Here is an 11,623-nt window from a genome sequence, read left to right as displayed (position 1 = left end):
AATGTCCATATAAAAGTGGTGAGAAAGAATTATGAAGCAAATTAAGCTTGAAAGATGGTTTAGAGATGACTAATCACTTGTAAGTTGATTAATGACCTTAACTCCGGTTACAAGCTTAACCAAGGCAAGATAAGGGGAGTTTGGCATGTCTTGGGCTTGAGGGAAACCAATGATAGGGCATCTGTGGGATACAATTCGAAGAATGAAGGATAAGAAAAGTTTGTTTGAGTCAATTCGTCCAACGCTAGAACTTAGTTTTGACGGTTCAGGTGAGATGCATGATTTCACTTGAGAAAATGGTGTAAACGGCATAGGGTAGAGTCCTATTAGTTGCAAGTCTAATCTTCTATTCCACACTAAGAACGATGGGAAACAAAACAGTAAGAGTAATAAGGCCCATATCAAAAGAGAGAGAAAGAATTAAAAATGAAATTAAGTGCAAAAGATGGTTTAAAGATGATTATTCACTTGTAAGTTGATTAATGCCCTTAAGTATGTTAGAAGCATAACCGAGACTAGATAAGGGGCGTATGACACATCTTGGACACGAGGGAAACCAATGGTATGGCATCTGTGGGCTAAAATTTAAGAATGAAAGAAAAGACGGGTTTCTTCGAGTCAATCCATCCAATGCCAAAACTGAGTTATGACTGTCAAGGTGGGATGTATTTGATGAGATTTTCCTTGAGAAAATGGTCTAAACGGCATGAAGTCCAATTAGTTGCAATGCAGAAAGATGTGCACCTAGGTGGCGATTGGTGGTGACTATGGCGCTGGAATGACTTTCCTTGTATTAAAATGTGGTGGATCAAGTCTAATCTTCTATTTAACTCTAGGAATGCTGGGAAAGAAAACAATAAGAGTAATAACGCCCATATAAAAGTGGTGATAAAGAATTAATAAGCGAATCAAGCTTGAAACATGGTTTAGAGATGACTAATCACTTGTAAGTTGATTAATGACCTTAACTCCGGTTACAGGCTTAGCCAATGCAAGATAAGGGGAGTTTGGCCCGTCCTGGGCTTGAGGGAAACCAATGGTATGGCATCTGTGGGCTACAATTCGAAGAATGAAAGAAAAGATGAGTCTCTTAGAGTCCATTCGTCTAATGCTAGAACTAAGTTACGACTGTCAAGGTGGGATCTATTTGATGAGATTTCCCTTGAGAAAATGGTGTAAATGGCATAGGCTAGAGTCCGATTAGTTGCAATGCTCAAAGAGGTGCAGCTAGGTAGTGATTGGCGTTGACTTTGTCGTTGGAACGACTTTCCTTGTATTAAAATGTTGTGAATCAATTCTAATCTTCTATTCTTCTCCAAGAATGGTGGGAAACAACAATAAAAATATTAATGTCCATATAAAAGTGGTGAGAAAGAATTAAGAAGCAAATTAAGCTTGAAACATGGTTTAGAGATGACTAATCACTTGTAAGTTGATTAATGACCTTAGCTCCGGTTACAAGCTTAACCAAGGCAAGATAAGGGGAGTTTGGCACGTCTTGGGCTTGAGGTAAACCAATGATATGGCATCTGTGGGACACAATTCGAAGAATGAAGGATAAGAAAAGTTTGTTTGAGTCAATTCGTCCAACGCTAGAACTTAGTTTTGACGGTTCAGGTGAGATGCATGATTTCACTTGAGAAAATGGTGTAAACGGCATATGGTAGAGTCCTATTAGTTGCAAGTGTAATCTTCTATTCAACACTAACATCGATGGGAAACAAAACAATAAGAGTAATAAGGCCCATATCAAAAGAGAGAGAAAGAATTAAAAATGAAATTAAGTGCAAAAGATGGTTTAAAGATGATTATTCACTTGGAAGTTGATTAATGCCCTTAAGTACGTTAGAAGCCTAACCGAGACTAGATAAGGGGCGTATGACACATCATGGGCACGAGGGAAACCAATGGTATGGCATCTGTGGGCTAAAATTTAAGAATAAAAGAAAAGACGGGTTTCTTCTAGTCAATCCATCCAATGCCAAAACTGAGTTATGACTGTCAAGGTGGGATGTATTTGATGAGATTTTCCTTGAGAAAATGGTCTAAACGGCATGAAGTCCGATTAGTTGCAATGCAGAAAGATGTGCACCTAGGTGGCGATTGGTGGTGACTATGGCGCTGGAATGACTTTCCTTGTAGTAAAATGTGGTGGATTAAGTCTAATCTTCTATTTAACTCTAAGAATGATGGGAAAGAAAACAATAAGAGTAATAACGCCCATAGAAAAGTGGTGATAAAGAATTAAGAAGCGAATCAAGCTTGAAACAAGGTTTAGAGATGACTAATCACTTGTAAGTACATTAATGACCTTAACTCCAGTTACAGGCTTAGCCAATGGAAGATAAGGGGAGTTTGGCACGTCCTGGGCTGGAGGGAAACCAATGATATGGCATCTGTGGGCTACAATTCGAAGAATGAAAGAAAAGATGAGTCTCTTAGAGTCCATTCGTCCAATGCTAGAACTGAGTTACGACTATCAAGGTGGGATGTATTTGATGAGATTTCCCTTGAGAAAATGGTGTAAATGGCATAGGCTAGAGTCCAATTAGTTGCAATGCTCAAAGAGGTGCAGCTAGGTAGCGATTGGCATTGACTTTGTCGTTGGAACGACTTTCCTTGTATTGAAATGTTGTGAATCAATTCTAATCTTCTATTCTTCTCTAAGAATGGTGGGAAACAACAATAAAAATATTAATGTGCATATAAAAGTGGTGAGAAAGAATTAAGAAGCAAATTAAGCTTGAAACATGGTTTAGAGATGACTAATCACTTGTAAGTTGATTAATGACCTTAACTCCGGTCACAAGCTTAACCAAGGCAACATAAGGGGAGCTTGGCATGTCTTGGGCTTGAGGGAAACCAATGATATGGCATCTGTGGGATACAATTCGAAGAATGAAGGATAAGAAAAGTTTGTTTGAGTCAATTCGTCCAACGCTAGAACTTAGTTTTGACGGTTCAGGTGAGATGCATGATTTCACTTGAGAAAATGGTGTAAACGGCATATGGTAGAGTCCTATTAGTTGCAAGTCTAATCTTCTATTCCACACTAAGATCGATGGGAAACAAAACAATAAGAGTAATAAGGCCCATATCAAAAGAGAGAGAAAGAATTAAAAATGAAATTAAGTCCAAAAGATGGTTTAAAGATGATTATTCACTTGTAAGTTGATTAATGCCCTTAAGTACGTTAGAAGCTTAACCGAGACTAGATAAGGGGCGTATGACACATCTTGGGCACGAGGGAAACCAATGGTATGGCATCTGTGGGCTAAAATTTAACAATGAAAGAAAAGACGGGTTTCTTCGAGTCAATCCATCCAATGCCGAAACTGAGTGATGACTGTCAAGGTGGGATGTATTTGATGAGATTTTCCTTGAGAAAATGGTGTAAACGGCATGAGGTCCGATTAGTTGCAATGCAGAAAGATGTGCACCTAGATGGCGATTGGTGGTGACTATGGCGCTGGAATGACTTTCCTTGTAGTAAACTGTGGTGGATCAAGTCTAATCTTCTATTTAACTCTAAGAATGATGGGAAAGAAAACAATAAGAGTAATAACGCCCATATAAAAGTGGTGATAAAGAATTAAGAAGCGAATCAAGCTTGAAACATGGTTTAGAGATGACGAATCACTTGTAAGTTGATCAATGACCTTAACTCCGGTTACAGGCTTAGCCAATATAAGAAAAGGGGAGTTTGGCACGTCCTGGGCTTGAGGGAAAAAAATGGTATGGCATCTGTGGGCTACAATTCGAAGAATGAAAGAAAAGATGAGTCTCTTAGAGTTCATTCGTCCAATGCTAGAACTCAGTTACGACTGTCAAGGTGGGATGTATTTCATGAGATTTCCCTTGAGAAAATGGTGTAAATGGCATAGGCTAGAGTCCGATTAGTTGCAATGCTCAAAGAGGTGCAGCTAGGTAGCGATTGGCGTTGACTTTGTCGTTGGAACGACTTTCCTTGTATTGAAATCTTGTGAATCAATACTAATCTTCTATTCTTCTCTAAGAATGGTGGGAAACAACAATAAAAATATTAATGTCCATATAAAAGTGGTGAGAAAGAATTAAGAAGCAAATTAAGCTTGAAACATGGTTTGGAGATGACTAATCACTTGTAAGTTGATTAATGACCTTAAATCCGGTTACAAGCTTAACCAAGGCAAGATAAGGTGCGTTTGGCACGTCTTGGGCTTGAGGGAAACCAATGATATGGCATCTGTGGGATACAATAGGAAGAATGAAGGATAAGAAAAGTTTGGTTGAGTCAATTCGTCCAACGCCAGAACTTAGTTTTGACGGTTCAGGTGAGATGCACGATTTCACTTGAGAAAATGGTGTAAACGGCATAGGGTAGAGTCCTATTAGTTGCAAGTCTAATCTTCTATTCCACACTAAGATTGATGGGAAACAAAACAATAAGAGTAATAAGGCCCATATCAAAAGAGAGAGAAAGAATTAAAAATGAAATTAAGTCCAAAAGATGGTTTCAAGATGATTATTCACTTGTAAGTTGATTAATGCCCTTAAGTACGTTAGAAGCTTCACCGAGACTAGATAAGGCGTGTATGACACATCTTGGGCACGAGGGAAACCAATGGTACGGCATCTGTGGGCTAAAATTTAAGAATGAAAGAAAAGACGGGTTTTTTCGAGTCAATCCATCCAATGCCAAAACTGAGTTATGACTGTCAGGTTGGGATGTATTTGATGAGATTTTCCTTAACAAAATGGTCTAAACGGCATGAAGTCCGATTAGTTGTAATGCAGAAAGATGTGCACCTAGGTGGCGATTGGGGGTGACTATGGCGCTGGAATGACTTTCCTTGTACTAAAATGTGGTGGATCAAGTCTAATCTTCTATTTCACTCTAAGAATGGTGGGAAAGAAAACAATAAGAGTAATAACGCCCATATAAAAGTGGTGATGAAGAATTAAGATGCAAATCAAGCTTGAAACATGGTTTAGAGATGACTAATCACTTGTAAGTTCATTAATGACCTTAACTCCGGTTACAGGCTTAGCCAATGCAAGATAAGGGGAGTTTGGCACGTCCTGGGCTTGTGTGAAACCAATGGTATGGCATCTGTGGGCTACAATTCAAAGAATGAAAGCAAAGATGAGTCTCTTAGAGTCAATTAGTCCAATGCTAGAACTGAGTTACGACTGTCAAGGTGGGATGTATTTGAAGAGATTTCCCTTGTGAAAATGGTGTAAATGGCATAGGCTAGAGTTCGATTAGTTGCAATGCTCAAAGAGGTGCAGCTAGGTAGCGATCGGCGTTGACTTTGTCGTTGCACGACTTTCCTCACATTGAAATGTTGTGAATCAATTCTAATCTTCTATTCTTCTCTAAGAATGGTGGGAAACAACAATAAAATTATTAATGTCCATATAAAAGTGGTCAGAAAGAATTAAGAAGCAAATTAAGCTTGAAACATAGTTTAGAGATGACTAATCACTTGTAAGTTGATTAATGACCTTAACTCCGGTTACAAGCTTAACCATGGCAAGATAAGGGGAGTTTGGCACATCTTGGGCTTGAGGGAAACCAATGATATGGCATCTGTGGGATACAATTCGAAGAATGAAGGGTAAGAAAAGTTTGTTTGAGTCAATTCGTCCAACGCCAGAACTTAGTTTTGACGGTTCAGGTGAGATGCATGATTTCACTTGAGAAAATGGTGTAAACGGCATAGGGTAGAGTCCTATTAGTTGTAAGTCTAATCTTCTATTCCACACTAAGATCGATGGGAAACAAAACAATAAGATTAATACGGCCCATATCAAAAGAGAGAGAAAGAATTAGTTGTGAAATTAAGTGCAAAAGATGGTTTAAAGATGATTATTCACTTGGAAGTTGATTAATGCCCTTAAGTACGTTAGAAGCTTAACCGAGACTAGATAAGGGGCGTATGACACATCTTGGGCACGAGGGAAACCAATGGTAAGGCATCTGTGGGCTAAAATTTAAGAATGAAAGAAAAGACGGGTTTCTTCGAGTCAATCCATCCAACGCCAAAACAGAATTATGACTGTCAAGGTGGGATGTATTTGATGAGATTTTCCTTGAGAAAATGGTCTAAACGGCATGAAGTCCGATTAGTTGCATTGCAGAAAGATGTGCACCTAGGTGGCAATTGGTGGTGACTATGGCGCTGGAAAGACTTTCCTTGTTCTAAAATGTGGTGGATCAAGTCTAATCATCTATTTCACTCTAAGAATGGTGGGAAAGAAAACAATAAGAGTAATAACACCCATATAAAAGTGGTGATAAAGAATTAAGCAGCGAATCAAGCCTGAAACATGGTTTAGCGATGACTAATCACTTGTAAGTTCAATAATGAACTTAACTCTGGTTACAGGCTTAGCCAATGCAAGATAAGGGGAGTTTAGCACGTCCTGGGCTTGAGGTAAACCAATGGTATGGCATCTGTGGGCTACAATTCGAAGAATCAAAGAAAAGATGAGTCTCTTAAAGTCAATTCGTCCAATGCTAGAACTGAGTTACGACTGTCAAGGTGGGATGTATTTGATGAGATTTCCCTTGATAAAATGGTGTAAATGGCATAGGCTAGAGTTCGATTAGTTGCAATGCTCAAAGAGGTCCAGCTAGGTAGCGATTGGCGTTGACTTTGTCGTTCCACGACTTTCCTTGTATTGAAATGTTTTGAATCAATTCTAATCTTCTATTCCTCTCTAAGAATATTGGGAAACAGCAATAACATTATTAATGTCCGTATAAAAGTGGTGAGAAAGAATTAAGAAGCAAATTAAGCTTGAAACATGGTTTAGAGATGACTAATCACTTGTATGTTGATTAATGACCTTAATTCCGGTTACAAGCTTAACCAAGGCAAGATAAGGGGAGTTTGGCACGTCTTGGGCTTGAGGGAAACCAATGATATGGCATCTGTGGGATACAATTCGAAGAACGAAGGATAAGAAAAGATTGTTTGAGTCAATTCGTCCAACGCTAGAACTTAGTTTTGACAGTTCAGGTGAGATGCATGATTTCACTTGAGAAAATGGTGTAAACGGCATAGGGTAGAGTCCTATTAGTTGCAAGTCTAATCTTCTATTCCACACTAAGATCGATGGGAAACAAAACAATAAGAGTAATAAGGCCCATATCAAAAGAGAGAGAAAGAACTAAAAATGAAATTAAGTGCAAAAGATTGTTTAAAGATGATTATTCACTTGTAAGTTGATTAATGCCCTTAAGTACGTTAGAAGCTTAACCGAGACTAGATAAGGGGCGTATGACACATCTTGGGCACGAGGGAAACCAATGGTGTGGTATCTGTGGGCTAAAATTTAAGAATGAAAGAAAAGACGGGTTTCTTCGAGTCAATCCATCGAATGCCAAAACTGAGTTATGACTGTCAAGGTGGGATGTATTTGATGAGATTTTCCTTGAGAAAATGGTCTAAACGTCATGAAGTCCGATTAGTTGCAATGCAGAAAGATGTGCACCTAGGTGGCGATTGGTGGTGACAATTGCGCTGGGATGACTTTCCTTGTACTAAAATGTGGTGGATCAAGTCTAATCTTCTATTTCACTCTAAGAATGATGGGAAAGAAAACAATAAGAGTAATAGCGCCCATATAAAAGTGGTGATAAAGAATTAAGAAGCGAATCAAGCTTGAAACATGGTTTAGAGAAGACTAATCACTTGTAAGTTGATTAATGACCTTAACTCCGGTTACAAGCTTAGCCAATGCAAGATAAGGGGAGTTTGGCACGTCTTGGGCTTGAGGGAAACCAATGGTATGGCATCTGTGGGCTACAATTCGAAGAATGAAAGAAAAGATGAGTCTCTTAGAGTCAATTCGTCCAATGGTAGAACTGAGTTACGACTGTCAAGGTGGGATGTATTTGATGAGATTTCCCTTAAGAAAATTTTGTAAATGGCATAGGCTAGAGTCCGATTAGTTGCAATGCTCAAAGAGGTGCAGCTAGGTAGCGATTGGTGTTGACTTTGTCGTTGGAACGACTTTCCTTGTATTGAAATGTTGTGAATCAATTCTAATCTTCTATTCTTCTCTAAGAATGGTGGGAAACAACAATAAAAATTGTAATGTCCATATAAAAGTGGTTAGAAAGAATTAAGAAGCAAATTAAGCTTGAAACATGGTTTAGAGATGACTAATCACTTGTAAGTTGATTAATGACCTTAACTCCGGTTACAAGCTTAACCAAGGCAAGATAAGGGGAGTTTGGCACGTCTTGGGCTTGAGGGAAACCAATGATATGGCATCTGTGGGATACAATTCGAAGAATGAAGGATAAGAAAAGTTTGTTTGAGTCAATTGGTCCAACGCTAGAACTTAGTTTTGACGGTTCAGGTGAGATGCATGATTTCACTCGAGAAAATGGTGTAAACGGCATAGGGTAGACTCCTATTAGTTGCAAGTCTAATCTTCTATTCCACACTAAGATCGATGGGAAACAAAACAATAAGAGTAATAAGTCCCATATCAAAAGAGAGAGAAAGAATTAAAAATGAAATTAAGTGCAAAAGATTGTTTAAAGATGATTATTCACTTGTAAGTTGATTAATGCCCTTAAGTACGTTAGAAGCTTAACCGAGACTAGATAAGGGGTGTATGACACATCTTGGGCACGAGGGAAAACAATGGTGTGGTATCTGCGGGCTAAAATTTAAGAATGAAAGAAAAGACGGGTTTCTTCGAGTCAATCCATCCAATGCCAAAATTGAGTTATGACTGTCAAGGTGGGATGTATTTGATGAGATTTTCCTTGAGAAAATGGTCTAAACGGCATGAAGTCCGATTAGTTGCAATGCAGAAAGATGTGCATCTAGGTGGCGATTGGTGGTGACTATTGCGCTGGAATGACTTTCCTTGTATTAAAATGTGGTGGATCAAGTCTAATCTTCTATTTCACTCTAAGAATGATGGGAAAGAAAACAATAAGAGTAATAACGCCCATATAAAAGTGGTGACAAAGAATTAAGAAGCAAATCAAGCTTGAAACATGGTTTAGAGATGACTAATTACTTGTAAGTTGATTAATGAACTTAACTCCGGTTACAGGCTTAGCCAATGCAAGATAAGGGGAGTTTGCCATGTCCTGGGCTTGAGGGAAACCAATGGTATGGCATCCGTGGGCTACAATTCGAAGAATGAAAGAAAAGATGGGTTTCTTAGAGTCAATTCGTCCAATGCTAGAACTGAGTTTCCACTGTCAAAGTGGGATGTATTTGAAGAGATTTCCCTTGAGAAAATGCTGTAAATGGCATAGGCTAGAGTTCGATTAGTTGCAATGCTCAAAGAGGTGCTGCTAGGTAGCAATTGGCGTTGACTTTGTCGTTGCACGACTTTCCTTGTATTGAAATGTTGTGAATCAATTCTAATCTTCTATTCTTCTCTAGGAATGGTGGGAAACAACAATAAAATTATTAATGTCCATATAAAAGTGGTGAGAAAGAATTAAGAAGCAAATTAAGCTTGAAACATGGTTTAGAGATGACTAATCACTTGTAAGTTGATTAATGACCTTAACTCCGGTTACAAGCTTAACCAAGGCAAGATAAGGGGAGTTTGGCACGTCTTGGGCTTGAGGGAAACCAATGATATGGCATCTGTGGGATACAATTCGAAGAATGAAGGATAAGAAAAGTTTGTTTGAGTCAATTCGTCCAACGCTAGAACTTAGTTTTGACGGTTCAGGTGAGATGCATGATTTCACTCGAGAAAATGGTGTAAACGGCATAGGGTAGACTCCTATTAGTTGCAAGTCTAATCTTATATTCCACACTAAGAACGATGGGAAACAAAACAATAGGAGTAATACGGCCCATATCAAAAGAGAGAGAAAGAATTAAAAATGAAATTAAGCGCAAAAGATGGTTTAAAGATGATTATTTACTTGTAAGTTGATTAATGCCCTTAAGTACGTTAGAAGCTTAACCGAGACTAGATAAGGGGCGTATGACACATCTTGGGCACAAGGGAAAACAATGGTGTGGCATCTATGGGCTAAAATTTAAGAATGAAAGAATGGACGGGTTTCTTCTAGTCAATCCATCCAATGCTAAAACTGAGTTATGACTGTCAAGGTGGGATGTATTTGATGAGATTTTCCTTGAGAAAATGGTCGAAACGGCATGAAGTCCGATTAGTTGCAATGCAGAAAGATGTGCACCTAGGTGGCGATTGGTGGTGACTATCGTGCTGGAATGACTTTCCTTGTACTAAAATGGGGTGGATCAAGTCTAATCTTCTATTTCACTCTAAGAATGATGGGAAAGAAAACAATAAGAGTAATAACGACCGTATAAAAGTGGTGATAAAGAATTAAGAAGCAAATCAAGCTTGAAACATGGTTTAGAGATGACTAATCACTTGTAAGTTGATTAATGAGCTTAACTCCGGTTACAAGCTTAACCAAGGCAAGATAAGGGGAGTTTGGCACGTCTTGGGCTTGAGGGAAACCAATGATATGGCATCTGTGGGATACAATTCGAAGAATGAAGGATAAGAAAAGTTTGTTTGAGTCAATTCGTCCAACGCTAGAACTTAGGTTTGACGGTTCAGGTGAGATGGATGATTTCACTTGAGAAAATGGTGTAAACGGCATAGGGTAGAGTCCTATTAGTTGCAAGTCTAATCTTCTATTCCACACAAAGATCGATGGGAAACAAAACAATAAGAGTAATAAGGCCCATATCGAAAGAGAGAGAAAGAATTAAAAATGAAATTAAGTGCAAAAGATGGTTTAAAGATGATTATTCACTTGTAAGTTGATTAATGCCCTTAAGTACGTTAGAAGCTTAACCGAGACTAGATAAGGGGCGTATGACACATCTTGGGCACGAGGGAAAACAATGGTATGGTATCTGTGGGCTAAAATTTAAGAATGAAAGAAAAGACGGGTTTCTTCGAGTCAATCCATCCAATGCTCAAACTGAGTTATGACTGTCAAGGTGGGATGTATTTGATGAGATTTTCCTTGAGAAAATGGTCTAAACGGCATGAAGTCCGATTAGTTGCAATGCAGAAAGATGGGCACCTAGGTGGCGATTGGTGGTGACTATCGCGCTGGAATGACTTTCCTTGTACTAAAATGTGGTGGATCAAGTCTAATCTTCTATTTCACTCTAAGAATGATGGGAAAGAAAACAATAAGAGTAATAACGACCGTGTAAAAGTGGTGATAAAGAATTAAGAAGCAAATCAAGCTTGAAACATGGTTTAGAGATGACTAATCACTTGTAAGTTGATTAATGAGCTTAACTCCGGTTACAAGCTTAACCAAGGCAAGATAAGGGGAGTTTGGCACGTCTTGGGCTTGAGGGAAACCAATGATATGGCATCTGTGGGATACAAGTCGAAGAATGAAAGAAAAGATGGGTCTCTTAGAGTCAATTCGTCGAATGGTAGAACTGAGTTACGACTGTCAAGGTGGGATGTATTTGAAGAGATTTCACCTGAGAAAATGGTCTAAATGGCATAGGCTAGAGTTCGACTAGTTGCAATGCTCAAAGAGGTGCAGCTAGGTAGCGATTGGCGTTGACTTTGTCGTTGCACGACTTTCTTTGTATTCAAATGTTGTGAATCAATTCTAATCTTCTATTCTTCTCTAAGAATG

Source organism: Carya illinoinensis, chromosome 12, assembly GCF_018687715.1.
Source record: "Carya illinoinensis cultivar Pawnee chromosome 12, C.illinoinensisPawnee_v1, whole genome shotgun sequence".
Classification (NCBI taxonomy): Eukaryota; Viridiplantae; Streptophyta; class Magnoliopsida; order Fagales; family Juglandaceae; genus Carya; species Carya illinoinensis.
This window is presented reverse-complemented; position numbering follows the sequence as displayed.